This window comes from Dasypus novemcinctus, unplaced genomic scaffold (genome assembly GCF_030445035.2).
Source record: "Dasypus novemcinctus isolate mDasNov1 unplaced genomic scaffold, mDasNov1.1.hap2 scaffold_143, whole genome shotgun sequence".
In the NCBI taxonomy this organism is placed as follows: Eukaryota; Metazoa; Chordata; class Mammalia; order Cingulata; family Dasypodidae; genus Dasypus; species Dasypus novemcinctus.
This window is the reverse complement of record NW_026688154.1, coordinates 671303-693773: the sequence shown is the minus strand read 5'-3', so window position 1 is coordinate 693773 and position 22471 is coordinate 671303. Positions and strand designations below refer to the sequence as shown.

At 39.7% G+C, this 22471-nt stretch overlaps 1 long non-coding RNA gene across 3 annotated transcripts in view; it reads left to right on the top strand.

Moving 5' to 3' along the window:
* LOC131277557 (uncharacterized) overlaps window positions 1-22471 on the top strand; it is a 113724-nt gene that overhangs the window by 404 nt on the left and 90849 nt on the right. For 2 of the 3 annotated variants that reach the window (XR_011648197.1, XR_009184711.2), the window contains exons 2-5: window positions 4521-4610; window positions 9916-9947; window positions 10058-10227; window positions 19782-20303. This is a non-coding gene — a long non-coding RNA (uncharacterized lncRNA). Of the gene's footprint in view, window positions 1-4520; window positions 4611-7105; window positions 7247-9915; window positions 9948-10057; window positions 10228-19781; window positions 20304-22471 lie in introns of those variants that run through there. The other variant, XR_009184712.2, reaches the window with a different exon arrangement.

Below are 22471 nucleotides of genomic sequence, written 5' to 3'. Positions count from 1 at the left end.
TTTATCCCTGGTTTTCACAGGAAGGGAGCATTTACAACTCATAAAGGAGCTACAGCAGCTAAAAGGATTACAACACCATAAATGCAGAAAGGCAGTTAACCACAATCCTTTTATCAACTTCCCACCCACCTGCACCTGCTTAGAAAGGCCACCCAGGCATGCATCCCCTGCAGTGAAACCCCCCCCTTTTTTTGCATATCCGGGTCACCAAAAGGCAAACTGAGGGGCAAAACAATGAGGCAGATAATGAGGCAGATGGTGAGGTGAAGATAGTTCGTGTGCATTCCACTTTCCCCTTTAAATCTTTAAAAGAGCTTAAAACTGCCGCCTCCACCTATGGGCCCACTGCTCTGTAACAGGCTCGGGAGATTATGAAGGCACTGTACAGCATATGAATTATAACCCTGGCCTATTCACCCAAATTCAAACTGCAGCCCTTAGGGCCTGCAAAAGGTTGCTCACAAAAGAATGCCCTGCCTCCTCCCTCACTAATATTAAGCAGGGGCCAGAGAAACCCTTTTCAGATTTTGTAGGCAGATTGTGCATGGCTGCAGAAAGACTGTTTGGTGATACCAATACAGAAACAGACTATGTAGAGCAAATTGCCTTTGAAAATGTGAATGCGGCTTGTCAGGCCGCAGTTAGACCTTATAGAAAGAAGGAGGACTTGTCTGGTTACATCAGGCTTTGTTCTGAAATTGGCCCCACCTACCAACAAGGCCTTGCTATGGCCACCGCTTTAAAAGAGGTTTTACAGCCACAGCAAATAAGAACTTGTTCTAAGTGTGGTGATCCCGGCCATTTCACCCAAGATTGTCCCACCCCCGGTATTAACAAAAAGCCTAGTAGTGCCCCTAAAGTCTGTCCTCATTGCTGCCACAGCCAGCACTGGGCTAGTGGCTGTTGGTCCCAAACCAACATGCAGTGTCAACCTCTCCCTCCCCATCAGGGAAACGGAACGTGAGGCCAGCTACAGGCCCCAAAACCCAAACAAGCTTATGAGGCAATCAACTTTGCTCCAGCAAATGCCATTCCCTTTCACAACTCTTCAAAATCCCTGCTGTCTATATGACAATGTAGCTCTGGGCTAGTGAGGGCTAATATAGTTAAGCCACTGGAAAGAGAGAAAAATGTGGCAACATTTGTATTTTGTTTTGTTTCAATGCTAATTCTGATTGGGCTTACTTAACCAAGATAATAAAATTAGTACCAAGTTTTTATCAAGGTCTAAAAGGAATTTTCAGTTTTAAATCAATAGTTTTCTCCAGAACTTCAAGTCTCAGTATAGTCTTACAGTAATAATCCAAAAATGTGTGTTAATGGTCTGTCTAAACTGCAAAATAAAAACTTAACTATATTTATGCTGCTCAAGTTATTTTAACTGATTGCTGATAACTAATAATGTTTCCAAGCACAAGCTTGCATATTACAGGTGACATGAATTCCAGAAGAAATCTTAAAAGGTACAATCTAAGATGTGATATATAACAGAGGATTTAAAAGCAGCTATACCAAGAAAGTAAGAATTATGAGTCGATTGTAAATAAATTGTATGTTTCTGTTAATGTGTTGTAACTCTTTTGTGTTTGTCTGTCTGTTCATTCAATGTCAGTGTATATTGTGATACCTCCGGATGGTAAATATAAATTAGTAGAAATTTTTAAAAGAGCTCTATTCAAATGGCCAAAAATTAAATAAGCACTTATATTAATAGTTAAGTTAATTATATTAATACATAAGTTTAAATGTTAATAAGATATCTACAATGATAAAAATTGTAAATCTTGATTAACAAAATTACTATGCCTTTTCATAGGGGATGGTTCTTGCCTAGATTGAAATGAATGGCTTGTTTTTCTTTGCAGGGTGGTGTGGGGGATGCGAAACTTGAATGAATGTTAAAGAGTTGGGTGTTTGTGGCCATGCTAGCAGAAATTTAATGGGTTTTGCAAGGGGGCGTGTTTTGTCCTAAAGTAGGATGGCTAATTTTTCATAAACTCTTGAAACTTAATTTGCATGTGGCAAGTTGTAGAAGGTATTGTGATAACTTTAAGTAAGGGAATGTGTTCTGTAAAGATAAAATTTGTCTAAAAATGATATAATTATAGTCTATATGGTTATAAATAATTACAAAAGTTCTTATAAAGCATTATTTAAATTAAAGTGTTTAAGTGGCTATTTCCAAAAGGTCATTATTAAACAAACCTGAATTAATAATAATAATAATAATAATAATAAAAAGTAATTTTATAACAGGGAAGCTTGGCTGCAGCCAGCCTCCCTTGACAACTTGCTTTTAGGAAACTGTTTCTGATATTGCATGCTACTAAGTATTTAAAGTAAAGAAAAGTTCATTATTTTAACAAGCTCATTTAGTGTTCATGGTATTATGTTATAAAAAGTTTGCTTGATAACTTTGTATGTAGGCTATATGGAATGTATTTTTATTATTAAGGAAATGGGATAATTTTGTCCTAAGATAAAATGATTGGTTATTAAGAAAGGGTAAAATATGGAACAAAACCTGAGTGACCACTAAAAGTGCAGAAGGTTCGTGAAAAAGGAAATTTTATAGTTAAAGTTGAATAAGATTTGATGGGTCTATCTATAAAATTTTAAAGGCTTTAGTATCAAGTAGTATGCTGATGCAAAGTTGAAAATTTTTATTCTTTCTCAAGGCCTCTCATCATTAATCTGTTTTGGTAAAAGTTCTTATCCTCAATAATCAGTATACAAAGAAAGTCTGTCTTATCAAAATAGCTTCTTGTGCTTCTTCTGCTTATCATTTCCTCGGTGTTCCAAGAAAGGAAAGTTTTATCTCTTTTAAAGGAACATAATGTTCAAAACTGCTTTCTCAAAACCTAATCCTGAACAGTAGCCTTTTATTCCAAACTAATTATAAGAGATTTGTTCTTTTACCTTGAAAGAAAAATTAAAGTAATAATTAAGTTCTTTTAATATGTTATAAGTAAATAAAAGGTGTTTTACAGTGTTATAAAATTAACAAGTTTTTTCTTCCCTTAAACCCTCTATTAATTAAAGTCATATGAACAAAAGGTTTCTATAAATGCTTAAAAGTGTATAAAGTTACCAATATTTCAGCATAATATTAAAGAGAAGTACAGTGTGGTTATTCATGGTTTTAATTATAATAAAAGAGTATGTGTCACAGAAACAACCTCTTATCATAGATTAAAGTAACAACACTAGTATGCAGCAATCCCAAACACTGCTAGTTTGTTGCAAAAAGTTAAAGTCCAGCACAGCTATCACTTTGTTTTAAAACTTGCTAAGACTTTCTTTAGTGTCTTCTTACACAAATCAAGCCAGCTGCATTCCTCTATCTATAAAAAAACCTAACAATGAACTTTTGCAGTGCTTTTCAGGACTATGTGCATGGCCTAAGCATCTTGTACAGTATTTACTGATTGTAATAGTAATAAAAAAGCAGCATACATTACTTCTTGAAAAGAACAGGCTTGGCAGACTCCATTCATGTCTGCTCAGCATACTGAACTTGCTGCCATCATTAAGGTGTTAACAATATTTAAGGAACCTTTGAATGTTGTCTCTAATTCTGAATATGTATGCCTTACTGTTTAGTATATTGAAACAGCTCATATCTTTGCTACTAATAAGTTATCTCAACTTTTCACTGACTTGCAACATCTCATCAGGTTAAAACAGCATCCTATTTACATTACTCACATACGCTCTCATACCTCTTTGCCTAGTCCTATGACAGCAAATAATGCTCGAGCTGATTTATTAGTAGGGTGTTTACAAGGTGCTCATGCTCTAACTCACATTAATGCTAAAGGTGTGTGAAATAAATATCAAAAGTTAACAAAACTACAGGCACAAAAATTATTCATGCTTGTCCTACTTGTGGACCACTAACAGTGGTGCCTTTTTAGGCTGGAACTAATCCCAGAGGCCTGACTACTAATCAATTATGGCAGATGGGTGTTACTCACATACCATCCTTTAGTAAACTACAATATGTTCATGTTTATATTGACACTTATTCTCATTTTATGTACACTGCTGCTCAAAGTAAGGAACAGTTGCATCATGTTCATTCACATCTATAGTCTGCTTTTGCTGTAATGGGATGCCCTCTAAAAATTAATAATACACCTTACATTAGTAAATCCTTTGAATCTTTCCTTTTAAAATATGGTATTCAATATGTTGCTAATATTCCTTATAATCCTACAGGTCAAGCCATAGTTGAATGCAACCATCATACCCTAAAAACTATGCTTTTAAAACAAAAAGGGGGAAATAATGTTATTATGACACCAAAAGATTAATTAGCAAAAGCTTTATTTACTTTACATTTTCTTAATGTTTATAATTCATTAACACCTGTGGAATGTCACTCTGGAAAATGTCAAACATCTACAGTAGACACAGGAAATGAAGATCAACCAATATTCTAGAAAGATACTTTAAGCAATGAATGGAAAAAAGGCAGGATTAAAGTAAGGGGGTGAGGCTATGCTCTATCATTTCAGAAAATGGAGAACAAATTTAGTTATCTCTGAAAAGGATTAAACCCCAGAATGAAGAGATGGAGTCTTCTACAACTTCTGATGATGGTGATCGTAAGTAATAAGGAAGCTGCCAGTAATTACACTTATTAGGCCTTTATACCTAAACCCCCATTACTTAGAGTGTTAACCTGGAAAAATACATTCTTTCATATATATCTGAATAAAACCCATATATTCCCTAAACCAATTGATAATCAATTGCCAATTAAACTCTATAAAGAAAGACAAAGAATCGATAATCTCATATTACCATTTGATTATCAACCCTTATGCATTAGTAACCGTCCTTCCTGTATGTAGGTTAAAAATCAGGCCATAATTATCTTCAAAAATAGTAATACTCAGTTTATTGTGACTTTGTTTCCCTCTTACAATTTAATCATAACCAAGAATCCTACTTTTGATTGTTGGAAAATTAACTATAACCCAGAAATGCTCTATTCTATAAAAATGAGGCCTTGCATCCTAGTAGCCATTACTCCGCAACTAACATACTATGGAGAAGGCAAACTAAAAATTTTACTATCTGCATCTGTGTCAAAGAGAGCCGCCTTCCTCCCTATATTGGTAAAAAATTAGCCTCACAGGTTCAGTCACTGCAGCTGCCACGGCAGGTGGTGCTCTTGGTCATGGCCTCATCAGCTTGCAATACTTTAAACAAGAATGACAAATTAGCCTAGAATCCAGTGCACAGTCTCTTGACTCTCTGCAGTGGCAACTAACATCCCTCGCCCAAGTAGTCCTTCAAAACTGCAGGGCCCTTAACTTACAGCTGAAAAAAGGGGGAACCTGCCTTTTCCTCCAGGAGGAATGCTGCTACTATATAAATGAATCTGGTATTGTTGAGCAAAATGTTAAGAAATTGTGAGAATTGGGGGAAGGAATACTGCCCTCCCAATCAACCTCTCCTTATCTGCCTGGCTCACCTCCCCCTTCATAATGTGGCTAGGTCCCCTCCTCGGCCCCCTAATCACTCTCCTTTTAATCTGTGCATTTGCACCTTGTCTCCTTAAATTTCTCCAAGAAAGGATGAAGCAAATTTCTGCCCATGTGATGTATCTTGATGCTGTTCATCAATACCAGCCTATCTGGACCAAAGAACAAACAAACAACCTTTGAAAATGCAAATCTCTTATGTTGCCTCATCACCAACCTGTACCCTAATGGCATTTCCTTGCCTGTCCTCCCTGCCCACGGTCACAACTGCCCCTATTGCAGCTAACCCTTCTTTGTTTAATTAATATTGCTGAACAGCTTCAGTAAGGAAAACAGCTTCAGTGAGGAGTTTAGTGGTTCAGATGAGCAGCAGGTGCCCTAGCCAAACAAGACCAGGGTGGTGTGGCCTCACCCACTAATCTCAGTACATCATGTACGTCATGCATGGTGTAGAGCTCCCTGTTATAGCTTGTTATATTTGCAAGTCATTTATCGCTGAGGCGCTGGTCTGGTTAGCCAACGACGGGCAACTGGGCTGACCCATGAGTCAACCTAAGACAGATGTGGCCTTTTGCTGCCATGATTCCCAATGACAGGTAAGACTGATCACTTAACAGGTGCAGCCCCAACCTAAGACAGGCACAGCCCCCTCAGTACAGGAGTACCTTGCAGCCACACATCACCACTGAGCATAAGCCCTGCCCTAACATGAGCCATCACCAGCTGTTCTTCACTTCAGTTCCTAACATATTAAACAGAGAAGGGGGACCTGTGGGGAGCCACCCACTGTGAAATCTACAGCCTCCAACAACATGGGCGGATTTCACAACTACCTCAGCCCTGCCCCGCCATTTCCTTCTTCTTCTTCCTCCTTGTTTCTTTGTTCTCCCCTTCCCACCACAACTCTGGTAACCACAGCAGCACGCATGCACAAGGCGTGAAATTCTGCAGACCTGGCACAAATTTTCAGCCAATTCCCTCCTTGGACGCCTGCCACCCACAAGACCAACCTATCACCCATGGACACGTTCCCTTCCCTCAGTATATATTCCCATGTTCTACCCCCAATAAACGAGGCTTGATCAGAATCCTGTTTTGCCTACATTCTTCTCATTCCCTGCCCCCACTTCTTCCCACAGGCCCCTGGAATCCACCCCCACTGGATCAGACAGTTAATATCTGTAGTTCAGGGAAGCAGATGTGGTTCAAGTGATAAGGCTTCCACCTACCATATAGGAGAACCTGGGTTTGATCACTGGGGCCTCCTGGTAAAAAAGAGAAAGTGAGCCTGTATGGTGAGCCAGTGCCTACCTAGTGAGCCAAGTGCCCTCATGGTGAGCTGTGTGCCCATGTGCTGAGCCAATTGTCCATGTGAATGCCCATGTGCTGAGCCAGTGCCTGTAAAGGGATCCAGTGCCCACACAGTAAGCCAAGTGCCCATGTGTTAAGCCAAGTGCCTGTGTGAGTACCTATGCAGTGAGCTAGTGCTCACATGGTGAGCTGAGTGCCTCTGTGGTGAGCCAGTGCCTGCTTAGGTGAGTCACACAGTAAGATGATGATGCAACTAAAGAGAAACAAAGGGAAAGTCAAAGTGAAGGGCAGCAGAGACCAGGAACTGATGTGGCACATGTGAAAGGGTACCTCTCTCCACATCAGAGGTCCCCAGGACTGAGTCCTAGTGAATCCTAGAGGAGAAAGATGAGAAGACAAGACAAAAATGCAGAAGGTCATACAGTGAATGGGCACAGACAGTAAGAACAGTAGGATGGAGGTGGGAGTGGGGCTGGGGGAGGAGAAGAAAAATATAATTATGCTGTAGTCTAATCTTTAAAAATATTTATAATTCATACCATCATATAATAAGTGCTGTACTCAAATTTAAAAAAGGACAAATCTGAGAAAGGAACATTTCTATCTTAGACAAAAACAGATGACTTCACCTCAACATTAGATGGGACCTCCTCAACCACCCTGTCACTAGAAGGCTCCTCTACTAGATCTTCCATGGGAGCTAGGGGGACACAGAGTAATGATCAGTACACTGGGGTGCAGCTCCTGCATTACTCAGGGCACTTTGCTTTGCCCAGACAAGAGGCTACAGTGTGCAAACAAGGATGGTGGAGCTACCCAGAAACCCTTCATGTAGGAAAGAGAGACAAAGGAAAGAGTGGAATATAATCAGAATCCTTGGCTTTGTAGCTGAAGACAATCTAAGTCAATGTGAAATAGTTCATGTATAAGTGGTACTAAACTATACAGTATGATGATATATATCCAACCTATTCTGAAGTCCAAGGAAATAGTATCACACTGATTTCAAGAAATACTGCTTCAGCCTCACAGCCTTGTTGACTTTTAATATCCCATCCATTCTAGAGGATTTTTTAAAAATTTTTAATGAGATAGCTATGTAATAGAAAATTTGCCAGTTTACCCATTTTTACAGCATGTACAATTTACTTGAATCAATTACATTTACAGTGTTTTGTAACTGTCACCAAACATTCAATTCCAAAACTTTCTCATTACCTGAAACAGAAACTCTGTAATTATTAGCTATTAAGCCCATTCTACTTTCTGCTAGTCCCTGGTAATAAACTCTAATCTCCTATCTGTTTCTGTGAATTTACTTTTTCTTAGCTTTCAAATAATTGCAGTCACCAACTGTTTTACTTTTATGTCTGCCTTATTCAGTACGTTTTTAAGGGTCATGCATATAGTAGTATGTATCAGAACTTCAATACTTTTTATGGCTCAATTATATTCCATTGTATGGATATGCCACTTTTAAAAAAACTCATTCCTCTATATGAGCACACTTAGGTGGTTTCCAGCTTTTGGGTATTGCAAATAATGCTGCAATAAATACTGGTTTTGAATACCTCTTTCAGCCTCTGTTTTTAATTCTTTAATATATAAACCTAATAGGTAGCTGTCATATAGTAGTTCTAGATTTAGCTTTTTGAGGGAATGTCAAACTATTTCCCAAATTGGCTGCTTTATTTTAGATTCCTATCACCAATATATGGGGATTCCAGTTTACTCATATCCACATCTCTATTTGTTATTTTCTAGTTTTGTTTCTTTCTAAAATATTAGCCACCCTACTTATTAAAAATGGAATCTCCATTTCCTTAAAGACTAACCCTCTTCAAATGCTGCTGGGAATGTGGAATGGTGCAGCCATTTTGGAGGATGATTTGGCAGTGCTCAAAAGGGTTATTATAGAATTGCCATATGATTTTGCAATCCCACCACTGGGTATATATGCAAAAGAATTGTGACCAGCAACAAATGAATGGATAAGCAAATATGGTTTATACATACAATGGAATATTACTCAGCTGTAGGAAGGAATGGTGTGTTGATATATGTGACAACATAGATGAATCTTGACCTTATGTTGAGTGAAGTAAGCCAGTCACTAAAGGCAAATACTTCTTGACCTCACTGATATGACCTAAGTTTATTTAGGAGACTCACAGAGAGTCTGGAAGATAGATTAAAGGAGACAGAAAGGGAGTTGAGTGTGGTGAACCAAGCTCAATATGGGCAGAGCCTATGATAAGGCAGAAAGGGGGGTTTGGCAGTGGATGGGGTGATGGTGATGCAGGGATATGAGTGGGTTGATGGAACTGGAATGGAAGGGTGAGCATGGTGGAGGTATTTAATTTGGACTGTATGGAACTGTGGAAGTCTTGGAGGAAGGAACAAGTGTACTTGGGATTTGTTGGTTTGTGTTGGGACTACAAGCATGGGAATGTTCTTTTGGCAAATACAGCAGGTAGGTCACTGGTGCAGTGTACCGGTGCTAGGGGGCATATAGAAAAAGATGCCCCTGGGGGATGCTTCAAAGGAATATGAATGTGTTCATCTTATCATAAGGTGTTATATCAGTGGATGGAGACCCACAAACAATGAGAAAATATTAAAATTCCATCCTGGGAATCCTGCTATATACTCAAAGAGAGGGGCAAGAATCTCTAGAGTACATGGGCAGTGCCAAATAAAAGCAGACCAGTATGTCAAAGCCTCATTATTAATGCATAAGACTATGAACCTTATTCTTGGAAAATTGAAACTTAGTGGCTAATATAGGTTCTGAGGGAAGAGGGAGGGAAGAATAGATGGATCATAGGGCATTTTGAGGGCATTGGAACTGTTCTGTCTGATTTTGCAATTATGGATACAGATGATTGTACATTGTGTGAAAACGTATAAAAGTATGATGCAAAGTGTAAACCATAACATAAACCATTGACCATAGTTTGTAGCAATGCTTCCGTTTTTTTTTTTCAGTTGTAACAGATGAACCCTACTCATGTATGATATTGCTAATAGGAATAAATATGAGATGGGAAGGGGTGCAGTATATGGGAATCACCTATATATTCTTCTATTTTCTTCTCTCTTTTTTTAGGTACCAGGACCAGGGAGTGAAACCCAGACTTTGTAAGTGGGAAGCCAGTAGTCAATCACTGAGCCACATCAGTTCCTTTGAGTTGTTTTTGTGTGTGTGTGTTTGCTTTTTTCATTTACTTTTTGTTTGTCTTTGTTTTTAGGAGGCACTGGGAATCATACTGGGACCTCCCATGTGGAGAGCAGGCATTCAAACATTTAAGCCACATCTGCTCATTCCCTATATTTTTGATGTGACATTTCTGTAACCTAAAGCTTCTTTGAAGATAAAGTGAAAAAAAATAAGACGTTGGGGGAAGATACAGATGAAATTGTAAGTATACATAAAAAATAACAGATATTAAGGTGATGAAAGTCACAATGCAAACAACTTTTGACTTTCTTTATGGGGAGGTTTTGAACTACACAAAAGTTACAGCTATGGCAGGGGAGGTCTACTGGTGCAGGGTGACAGTGAGGGACAGATGCGTGGGAAAGGGTGCACCTCAGGCATGCCTCTAGGGATTATGAATGTGTCCATATGGTCATGGGGTGTTATCTCAGTAGATGGAACCCATACAATAACCAACAAAACTTTCAATTCCCATTCTTGGAGCCCTGCTACATTTTCTAATACAGTGGCAAGAATATCTTCAATACATCATCAGAACCTAGCTAAAAGAGGACAGACCAATATGCCAGGCCCTTGATATTAATGCTGGTAGTTATGAACTTCATTCTTGTAAAATTGAAACTTAGCCTAGTGATATATACTGCCTAAGAGTTACCTTCTGAAAATGTGTATGTTGCTCAAATGTGGCCTCTCTCTAAGCCAAACCCAGCATAGAAGTCTGCTTTCTCCCCAGCATGGGACATTGCTCCCAAGGATGGGCCCCCTTGGCACTGAGGGATTGTTACCAATTGCCAACTAGAGATACATTTGTAAAAAGACCTTGACCAAGAGAGGGAATATTAAATACAAATGAGTGTTTATGGCTAGGATACTTCAGTATGAGTCAGGAAGTCATTCCAGAGGAAACTTTAGGCAGGTCACAGGAGGATCTCTGTGGCTGCCACAGTAAATAATGCCTCAGGCAGGAGTGTTCCTGAGGGCTCTAAAGGCATCTGGACATTCTAGCCAGGGCAGATATCCCCAGGAAATTGGCAACCCATCAGTGGGCCTTACCTTGGAAACTATGGACCATGGTTAGTAGCAGTGCTTCAAGATTTATAAAAAATGTCCCACATTAATGAAAGATGTTTTTAATGGGTAAAGTGTGAGGGGGTGGAGGTGGGGTATATGGGAATCCCACCTAATTTTGCTTTAACTTTCATGTAATCTAAAATTTCCTTAAAAGTAAAGGGAAAAAAGACCATGAGTACATATAGGTAAAGCCCTTAGAAAACTGTGGTACAGTGTTAATTTTATATGAATACTCAATTACTCAATCCAAAAGGATGTGCAAAAACTTAACTGTTGTTACTTGAGACACAGAACCTAGGGGCTAAAGAAAATGGAGGGTAGGTCAATCAGATTTCAATATACAGTCCTGCATACATTTTAAATTTCTTATTAATGCATTATTTTTGCTGCTATTTTGTATGAAAACCCTACTGTCCCAAATTGTGGAATACAACAATTTCAGTAGGTTTTTGTATCACATCTTTAGCAATCCAGACAGGCACATTGATGAGGTCCATTTGTGCTTTCTGGAGTCTGAAGCTTCAATGCAGAGTCATGGCTATAGGTAGGCTGGAAATATCTGGGCTAATTTCACCCATGACTGCTCAGAGGCTATATTTTGCCTAGAAGCCTCTGTGAGCCTTCCACATGTATCTGTTACAGCAGCACCTTACTTCCCAGCACTATATGTATTTAGTTTCTTAGCACTTCTATAATACATTGCCACAGACTGGGTGGTTTGAGAACACAAACTTAAACCTTCACAATTCTAAGGACAAAAAGTCCAGCATTAATGTGTCCACAGCACCATACTCTGTCTCTCTCTGAAGATCCTTGCTAGGAACCATTCCTTGACTCTTCCAGCTTCTGGTGGCTCCAGGTGTCCTGGCTCCTGGCAGCATGACTCTAATCTCTTCCTTATCTTCACCTGGCCTGCTTCTCCAGTGTTGGTCCATCTTCACACAGCCTTCTCCTCTCTGTCTCTTCCCTTCTTGTAAGTGCACAAGTTGTATTATAACTTGTTCACCCTGATTCAGTAGACCTGATTCAGTTCACCCTGATTCAGTAGACCTCATCTTAATCACATTTGCAAACATCTTATTTCCAAAAGTGGTCACACTCACAGGTACCAAGGTTTTCTCAATGTAATTTGGAGGGACACAATTCAACCACTGATGTTCTGTCATGGTAGGTACATGACAATATGCCTTTGTCAAAATGCACAAAGCTGAGGATTAGGAAGAGTGAGCCTCCAAAACACTGTATCAATACTGTCCCTTCAATTGTTCATACCACAGTGATGAGAGTTATTAACAGGGGAAACTGCTGGCTCTAGACTGGGAGGGTGGCAGGGGAATATGTGGGAATTGTTTGTATTCTCCACAGTTTTTATGTGAATCTAAAACTTCTCTTAAAAATATATCAGATTTTTAATAATCTCACAGCACTTTTTCAGAAGATAACTCTTCCTACTAATGTTCAGAAATAGACTGACCAAACATTAACTTAAAATACAATCTACCAGTAAATGTGAACCAACTTTAGTTGTAACTACATTTTTAATTATGTGGTTGTGGCACTACTGACTCATTACTAAAAGCAAAATTTCACATGTGAATTAAGAAAACTATCATGGCTTAACCTTTTTAAAGGTTTTTCTCAATATGGAATACTTAGTATCTACAGTCAACATTACTGATGCAATAAAATAATTGCATTTCTACTGTACTGTCTGTGGAATACTTTCTAGGGAATGTTTGAGGACACTCCCTTTTCTTTGGCCAGATGCTGATTTTGAGGTTCCCAACTGAATGGGATTGTCAGATAGTAGATTTTTTGGACTGGGTAGCAAATTTTCTTTTTTCATGCTTGAGACAAGAACTGGGAAAGGCATTCACAACAGAACTCTCAGGTGACATCTTACCAACAGATGAATGTAGGAAATCATTATTAATTTATTTACAGTTCACACTATGATCCCTTATTTACAGTCTACACAGGTGTCCCACTTGAGTAAAAGGTGGGTTTCAAAAAAAGTTGTAGTTTGGGGTTCATTTTAGACACCCAAAAGACAGATGTAGGGTACTTTATATAGATGACACAGCATAGGAAGGCAGCAGAGCACAGTGACCAAAAGCATGGGTGCCAAGGTCTGGTCAACTGTGTTCAAATCTCATTCAGAGGCCACCCAAAACAGGGAACATTATGTAAACTCTTTATGTGTCCAGTTTTCCATGCTGTCTTTTGAAGATTTTAGCCAGACCTGCTTATTAGTTTGTATTATGAGACTAAAAATAAGCAAATGTAAGGAAATCCTTAAGAAAAATGCCCAATATATCATAAAAGCCCCAGAAGAGTTCACTTATTAAATGTTGGGAGGAATTTGCAAGAAACTTGCTAGTACTTCCCTCCAGAGTGGGTGCCTGATGGTTCCAGGACAAGGGGGATGGACACTGACTTTCAGCCCTCAGTGGGGTGATCCTTTACAGCTCACAGAGAACACGTGCTCTGTTCTGAGATCCCACATCAACCCTGTGTGGTCAACAACACTGCTGAGTGAATGATTCTAGTCAGGAAATGTAGTCAGTGCCCCCACTCAGCAGATTCTGGGGTTACAAGTTACCTCCCAGGAGCTGTGGAGAAAGGCCTGCCAACTACTTTATTACAGGAGAGAGAGTGGTTCAAACCCTCACCCTGCCTTCTGCATAAGTGAGTTCTCTGACCCAAACCATAACTCAGGTTTCCCCTCATAGAGTTCCTCTGAAGGACCAGGGAACAACAAAACTTGTGAACATCGTGCCCCAAATACTCCCACTGTTAGCTGCCTCATGTGAGCCTTCCTGGGGGCATGTAATCTCTCCTAGTGATCAGGGGTGTGCTTGATTCCCATCCTGGCTCAGAACCCACCTTTTCACAAAGAGCTGCCACATGAGAGCTCTGCAAAGAATGTGCTCTCCTTGCACTCAAGTCTGAACAAGCAGTGGCAGAGGAGAGAGTCCCATCCATAGCTATCCTCACCCAGGACTTTCCTCAGCACCTCTAGCCTCCTTTCTTTGGGCCCCAATTGCTCATGTACTAAGGGATGTCCCTTCTTCTCCCTCCCCCAGGCTGCACTCAGTTACCTGCACCGTCTGCTATTATCCCACAGAAATCCCACCATGAAATCTGGCAAAATCATATGCCCTTTTAGGTAAAGATAGACAATCCATTAATGAGAAAGGATAGTGAAGGGAATCACTCCATTTAACTTCAACATTTGTCTTACTTATGCTCTAGCTTCCTAAACCATGGAACCACTAACAAGTCTAATATGTGTTATTATGGTCAACATCTAAAGAAGCTTATTTTGTGATGTAAAACACAATGGAAAAAAATTATTCTATTTTCCCCATACTTACTATTGAAGAGCATACAGGGCAGTGAGAAAATCAGTAGGTAACTTCCTAAAATGAAAATTTTGGATAACCCCCAAGGATTAAAGGAAATATGTATATTGGTTTATAAACTGACATTTGGAAACTCAAGTTCTTATAGCTAGGTTTGGAAAACTAGTTATATGAATGGTACTAACATACCCCAAGTATACTGAGTTATATATACACTTAATGATGAATAGAGGTTGAAAAGGGTGTTAAAAACATCTTTAGTACACCTCATCATATGAAATGCATCTTTTCTGGTCCCTACCAATCCAGATTCACTCCATAATAATTATTATAATAATTATTTTACTACATCCCTGCTGAGTAAAATAACATTAACACAGACATGGTCTTGAGGAAGAGAATGAATGGTAAAGAACTTTATAAGAAATGCTAAATTTTTCTAAAGGGAGACTCATTTTGAGGCAACCAGCTTGATAGATGGATCTAAAATATAAAATAAGGATTAAGAGAAAAGTATAAATCACATCTAAAACTCTTTAGGACAAATTGGAGAGGAGAAACTAGAAGAAAAGTGAATCCTATTTTGTGGAAAAATTTCCTGCCAATTTTTTGGGGATTGAATTAATCATGTAGGCCAATATGATCATACCTCTTAAGCAGCAATTGAGATTTCCCATCTCTATGTACTGTGGAAACTAAGCTGGGAGCTTTTTCACCTGCTACCAACTCCAAATCTCTCTGGGCATAGAGTGACAGTTAGGACCATGAGCCTTACGTGCATCATGAGATAACCATGGCAACCAGTCATCACAGAATTTTCAAAGGGAATGTATTCTCCATATTGCAAGGTCCAACTGCTGCTGTGTGGCCATTTTACTTGGCCATCAGCATTGAATGGGTGTTTCTATATCTCAACATCCTCTCCAATATTTTTTATTTTCTGTTTCTTAATAACACCATTATAGTGAGTGTGACATGGTATTTCAGTTTGGTTTTGAGTTGCATGTTCGTAATAGCTAATGAAGGTAAGGATCTTTTCATGTGCTTTCTGGTCATTTGTGTATACTCTTTGGAGACACAAGTCTTTTCCCCATATTTAATTGGGTTTTCTTTCATTGTATTGTTGAGTTTTAGGATTTCTTTGTATAGTCTAGGTATTAAACCCTAATTGGATATATAGTTTCCAATTGTTTTCTCCCATGGAATGAGTTGTCTTTTCATTTTCATGATAAAATTATTTTAGGTGAAAAACTTTTTAATTTAGATGAGATCTTATCAATTTTTCCTTTGTTGCTTGTGCTTTGGGTGTAAAGTCTAAGAAACCATTGCCCAACATGAGGTGCTGAAGATCATTTCCTGTTCTAGAAATCTTATCTTACTAGTTCTTTTAGATCTTTATACATTTTCAGTTAATTTTTTGTATATGAGATGAGATCAGGGTCCTCTGTCATTGTTTTACATTTGAATATCCAGTTCTCTTAGCATCATTTATTGAAGAGACTATTTTGAGTGGACTTGGCAGCCTTGTCAAAAATCAATTGGCCATAGTTATGAGAGTCTATTTCTGAATAATTTTGAGGGTCCATTCAGTTCAATTGGTCTATGTATCTACTTGTCCCAGGACCATGTTGTTTATGCCACTGTAGTTTTGTAATATGTTTTAAAGTGAAGAAGTGTGTGTCCTCTGAGTTTGTTTTTCATGATGGTTTTGGCTTTTTGGGACTGTATGTCCTTCCAAATAAATGTGTTGACTTGTCTTTTCCATTTCTACAAAGTTGTTTATTGCAATTTTCATTGGGACTGCGTAGCATCGGTAATTCATATATCTTGGTATATTTAATCTTCCAATCCATGATCAGGGAATATCCTTCCATTCTCTTAAAAATTATTTTTGTATTCATAATTTTGAAGTTTCCCATGCATAATTCCTTTACATCCTCAGTTAAATTTATTCTGGTAGTTGGAAATGGACTTTTTTTTTCACTTCTTCCTGAAATTATACATAAATACTACTGATTTGCTCATGTTTATCTCAACAAACAGCACTTTGCTGGAATTGTTAGCTTGAATAACTTTGTTGTACAATGTACAGGACTTTCTATATATAAGATCATGTCATTTGCAAGGAGAAAGTTTTACTTCTTTTCCTAATTGGATGTCTTTAATTTCTTTTTCTTGCTTACTTGGCTCTGCCTACAACATCCAGTACAATGTTGAATTACATCGGTGACATTGGGCATCCTTGTCTCATTCCAGATCTTGGAAAGTTTTCAATCTTTCACCAGTGATATGGTGTTTGCAGTGGTGTTTTTCAAGTATGCCCTTTATAATGTTGGTGAAGTTTCCTTTTATTCTTATTTTTCTAAGTGATTTTAGGAAGAAAGGATGCTGGATTTTGTCACATGCCTTTTCTGCATTAATTTAGATGATATATATATTTTTTTCCCCTTCATTTTTGGTTTTTAAACTCTCCAATCTTTGTGATTTCTTTCTGCTTGTGTTGGATTTAGTTTGTGCTGTTGTTTTTTTTTTTTTTAAAGATTTATTTATTTATTTAATTCCCCCCCCCCTCCCCTGGTTGTCTGTTCTTGGTGTCTATTTGCTGCGTCTTGTTTCTTTGTCCGCTTCTGTTGTCGTCAGCGGCACGGGAAGTGTAGGCGGCGCCATTCCTGGGCAGGCTGCTCTTTCTTTTCACGCTGGGCTGCTCTCCTCATGGGCGCACTCCTTGCGCGTGGGGCTCCCCTACGCGGGGGACACCCTTGAGTGGCACAGCACTCCTTGCGCGCATCAGCGCTGTGCATGGCCAGCTCCACATGGGTCAAGGAGGCCTGGAGTTTGAACCGCGGACCTCCCATATGGTAGACAAACGCCCTAACCACTGGGCCAAAGTCCGTTTCCCTGTGCTGTTGTTTTGTTAGTTCCTCCTGATGTGCAGTTCGGTGTTTGACTTTTGCTCTTTTTTCTTTTGTAGTTTAAGCATTTAGGGCTATAAATTCCCCCCTCAGTACTGCGTTTGCTACATCCTGTAAGTTTTTGTATGTGGTGGTTTTGTTTTCAATCATCTCAGAATGTTTCCTAATTGCTTTCCTGCTTTCACCGTTGAGACAGTCCTTAAAAATGCTGCTTTCTCAAAGCTGTTGGGGGAGAGAATCAATGCCCAAAGGATGTTCATGAGCCACTAGAATGGCCCCAATGCTGACACAATTTCCTGACTCTACATTTCAAACCCTAACAATTATGTCATTTCCCTCACATGTACCTCCCCCAAAGGTCTAGATGAAGTCCAGACTTGTAGCCCTCTTCCCACAGCATTTTTACATTATCTGTCACCTACTTTGGCGAGCCTCTCTGACAGTCAAGTGACCTCCCTGAGTGACTGGTGGTCTATTTGGCTCCCCAAGCTGGTGCAGAACCCTGGACATCCCAGACCAACTGCTACATGGCAGCTCCTCAAATGATTAGCTTCACCTTCCACTGAGCAATCCTGGGTGATCAGGTGATGTTCATCAACAGGGATAGTGACCCACTGCACCAGGGGTTTTTGGTTCAATGGATGAAGTCTGGAAGCCCCCAGCTTTTTTCCTGGCTAAGGTCTTCAATCCTGTCTGAGCAGCCTGGATTGAAAATAGGCATAGAGTTCACAAGCACTAATTATGTACCTTCTCTGCAAGTGTTCTTCCTCACCAAACCAGGTCCATTCTGGAAGATATGGGTCTGAGACCTTACAGTCCTTATGAATTTTACTGACCATTACTGATACTACATGCCTTTTTCTTTACTGTTTCACAAGCTGAACTCACTACAGATCTGTGACAGTTAGGCTAATGTGTCAACTCAGCCATGTAATTGTGCCCAGTTGTTTGGTCAAGCAAGCACTGAGCTAACTGTAATACAAGAGCATTTATGAACTTTAGTCACCATTGACTCTACTGCAGTGGTAAATCATGGATAGCTGGTTATAATTACATCAGTCAGGGGCATTGCCATCAGCAGTGAGTGATGCGTAACCCAATCAGTTAAATGCCACCCAACATTAAGAAAGCAAAAACCCAATTAAAAGTTATTAACAACCATGATTGTAACATTCTTACATCAATATCAAAATGTACGTGTTAAGGCTAGGGGAGTACAGAAGAGATATACTAAATGTATGCTATGGACCATATTTAGTGGTAATAGTTTGATGATAAATCTCATAATCTGTAACAAATGAATGTTCCACAATGGTGTGGTTGTTGAAGGCTTGTAGTATGGGAATTCTGCATATCAGCATGATTGTTTTGTAAGTTCACAACTTCTTTTATATATATATATATATATATATATATATATATGGGGGAAGTGATTCTGGCATTGAAAGAGAATTGCCCAGCCCATCTTTGTACAGCCAATATGTCCCAGAATTTGTCAAGAACCTTCACTGGACTTTCATTGCAGCCCCTGGTTGCAGCCTGCCTGTGGAACCTGGACTTGTGAATCCCCATGGCTGTGTGAGAGATTCTTATAGAATCACATGCTATTGACATAATTTCTTGTTGATTCTATTTCCCTAGAGAACACTGACTTATACAGCTTTGTACAGGGAGTGGTGTTTTTTTTTCCAATTTCTACTCAATTTATTCATTTTTTAAAAAGATATTACATTAAAAAAATATATATATGAGGTCCCCATTTGCCCCCACCACTCCCCCCTCAGTAACACTCTTCCCCATCATCATGTCACATCCATTGCATCTGGTGAGTACATCTCTGGGCATCGCTGCACCCCATGTCCCGTGTTCCACACCATAGCCCACACTTTCCCATGTTCCATCCAGTGGGCCATGGGAGGACATACAACATCCGGCAATTGTCCCTGGGGTACCACCCAGGACAACTCCAAGTCCCAAGAATGCCTGGGAGTGGTTCTTGAGGAACAGAGTCTTTACATGGGGTGTCTGAGGTGGTTTGGGGAGTTTTGCAATAGTCTCTTTAATTGAACTCAAGGGAACTGACAATTCCCTTTCCAATAACAAAGAGGCTGCTAATGGTTTATGGTGTGAGTTAGCAATCGAGATGCACAGATAGCATCACTGTATTCGCCTACTTCCATACTTATAAGAAGCAAGGATCTGGGTGAGAGTGTTTTCAATACCTTAACAGAGTTCTGTGCAGTCAAACAGTGTAATGATGTTGGCTGGCTCCTCCTAGATAGTCTGGATAGTGTTACAAAAGAAAGAGATGAGTTAAAGGCTTCAGATTTGAAACTTAAACTCCACATGGATGATGCAAAAGTTTCTATGTGTGCTCTGAAAGAAAATCTTGTCTCCTGTGCCACAGGCTTGAAATATCTGAGAACCAAACTCAGACTCTCATTGTATGAGTAATGGAGTTACAAAGGAAACTAAAATCCCAGTCCTGCAGGGTTTCTTCAAACTGAAGACTTTGATTGGAAAAGAGTGGAATTCAGAGAATTGGGATGGAGACATATGGGATGATGATATTGATGGAGACATTGAAACCCTGAATTCTGCTGCGACTTTATCACATAAGCCTGCCATGGCCTGCCCTGTCCAGATCATACCTTGCCAACCTTGTATCATCCAATGTCCAGCCTGCTCCAGGGAGTCTGAAACAACTTCCAGCCCTGAGGTGGGTACCAGCCAAACTGCAGCCTGCCCTGCCCAGCCTCTGGCCTGCCCCAAGGAGTCTGGACCTCCTCCCAGCACTGAGACATGTACCAGCCAAACTCCAGCATGCACTGCCTAGCCTCCAGTCTGCCCTGAGGAAACTACCTTCCAACCCCTGCCTGAAGAGATTAATCCTGTCTCACCAGAAGAAAATGCAAGAGAATGCCCTGAGGTCAGTAGCTTGCAAGGCATTTCTAATCCTTCTCCTTACCCACCCCCACCACCTCTCTTGTATTTGAAACCTATTACTAGACTAAAATCACAACAAGACCCCAAAGGTGAAATACAAAGTGTGACCCATGAGGAAGTAATGTATACTCAGAAAGAATGGCATGCGTTTTCAACTTATATAGACAGAAATCATGGGAATATGCATGGGAATGGATACTAAGGGTATGGGATAATGGTGGAAGAAATATAAGGTTGGATCAGGCTGAATTTATTGATATGGGCCCACTAAGCAGAAATTCTGGATTCTGTGCTATAGCTGGATGGGTTAGAAAGGGCTTTAACAGTTTGTTTGGGTGGCTGATTGAAGCATGGGCCAAAAGATGGCCTAGCATGTCTGAGGTTGAGATACCCGATTTATGCTTGTACACAGTAGAAGAAGGAATTCAAAGGCTTAGGGAGATTGTAATGCTAGAATGGATTTACCATTTTAGAGCTGACCACCCACCCCAGAGGATACACCTTTAATCAGGACTGTAAGGAATAATTTTGTAAGACTTACTCCATCTTCCCTGGAGAGCTCTGTGGTTGTTGTTCTCTGTAGTCCAGATATAACTGTAGGGGGGACTCTGATGGAATTAGAATCCTTAAACATTATGGGGATGATTGGATGTCAGTCTGGTAAAAGTCAAATAGCAGATAATCTCAAAGTCAAGGTGGGCATGGCTACCACCATGAAAGGCAGATTCAAAAAAGCACTCAAAATAGTCTGAGTTGCATAGATTTATGGTATTGGATAATATATAATGGGGGACCTAGCAGTGAAATAAGCAGTCTACTAATTTTCTTCACAATCTTTATAAACAGAAGTGTTCTAGGTTGAGTGAATAAAACCCTAACTCAAATTACAGATGCAGAGAATCACAGCACCTTAATCAATTCCCAGACTTGAGATGGTTTACAGACCCAGAGCCCCTTGAATGAGGAGAAGGCCAAGTCTCCTTGGGGGAAGGATCCCATTAAACTGTCCAAACTTTATACTGTTAATCTTCCTCCCACTTTTCCCCAAGGAGACCTACTTTTACCAGAGTAACTGCATTGGGGAAAAGGAAATGATCAGACATTTTGGTAATTATTAGATACTGGCTCAGAAGTGACATTAATTCCAGGAAACCCAAAATATCACTATGGTCCACAAGTCAGAGTAGGGGCTTATGGAAGTCAGATGATTAATGGAGCTCAGGTCTGTCCCACAGTTGGTTCAGTAGGTCCCTGGACTCATTCTGTGGTTATTTCCCCAGTTGCGGGATGCATAATTGGAATAGACATACTCAGTAAGTGACTAGATAAATCCCCACATTGGATCCCTGACTTGTGGAGTGAGGGCCATTATGGTTGGAAAGGCCAAGTGGAAGCCACTAGAACTGCCCCTACCTAGCAAAATAGTAAATCAAAAGCAATGCTGGATTCCCGGATGGATTGCAAAAAGTAGTGCCACCATCAAAGATTTGAAGGATGTAGGGGTGGTGATTCCCACCACAACCTCATTCAACTGTCCTGTTTGGCCTGTGCATAAAACAGATGGATCTAGGAGGATGGCAGTAGATTATAGTGAACTTAACGTGATGGTGACCTCAATTGCACCTGCTGTTCCAGATGTGTTACCATTGCTTGTGCAAATCACATCCCCTGGTACCTGGTATGCAGCTGTTGATTTAGCCAATGTGTTTTTTCTCAATTGCTATTAGTAAGAACCACCAGAAACAGTTTGCTTTCAGCTGGCAAGGCCAGCAGTATACCCTCACTGTCCTGTCTCATGAGTTTATGAACTTTACAGCTCTATGTCATAATATTGTCTGCAGGGATATCGATCATCTCTCCCTCCCTCAGGGCATCACACTGGTCCATTATATTGATATCATGTTGATAGGACCTAGTAAGCAAGAAGTAGCAAAGACTCTAGACTTATTAGTAAGGCATTTGCATAAGAGAGAATGGGAGATAAATCCAATTAAAATACAAGGTCCTTCCACCTCAGTGAAATTTCTAGGTGTCCAGTGGTGTGGGGCATGTTGAGCTATCCCTTCTAAAGTGAAGGATAAGCTGTTGCATCTGACCCCTCCAATGACCAAAAAGAGGCACAATGCTTAGTTGGTTTCTTTGGATTTTAGA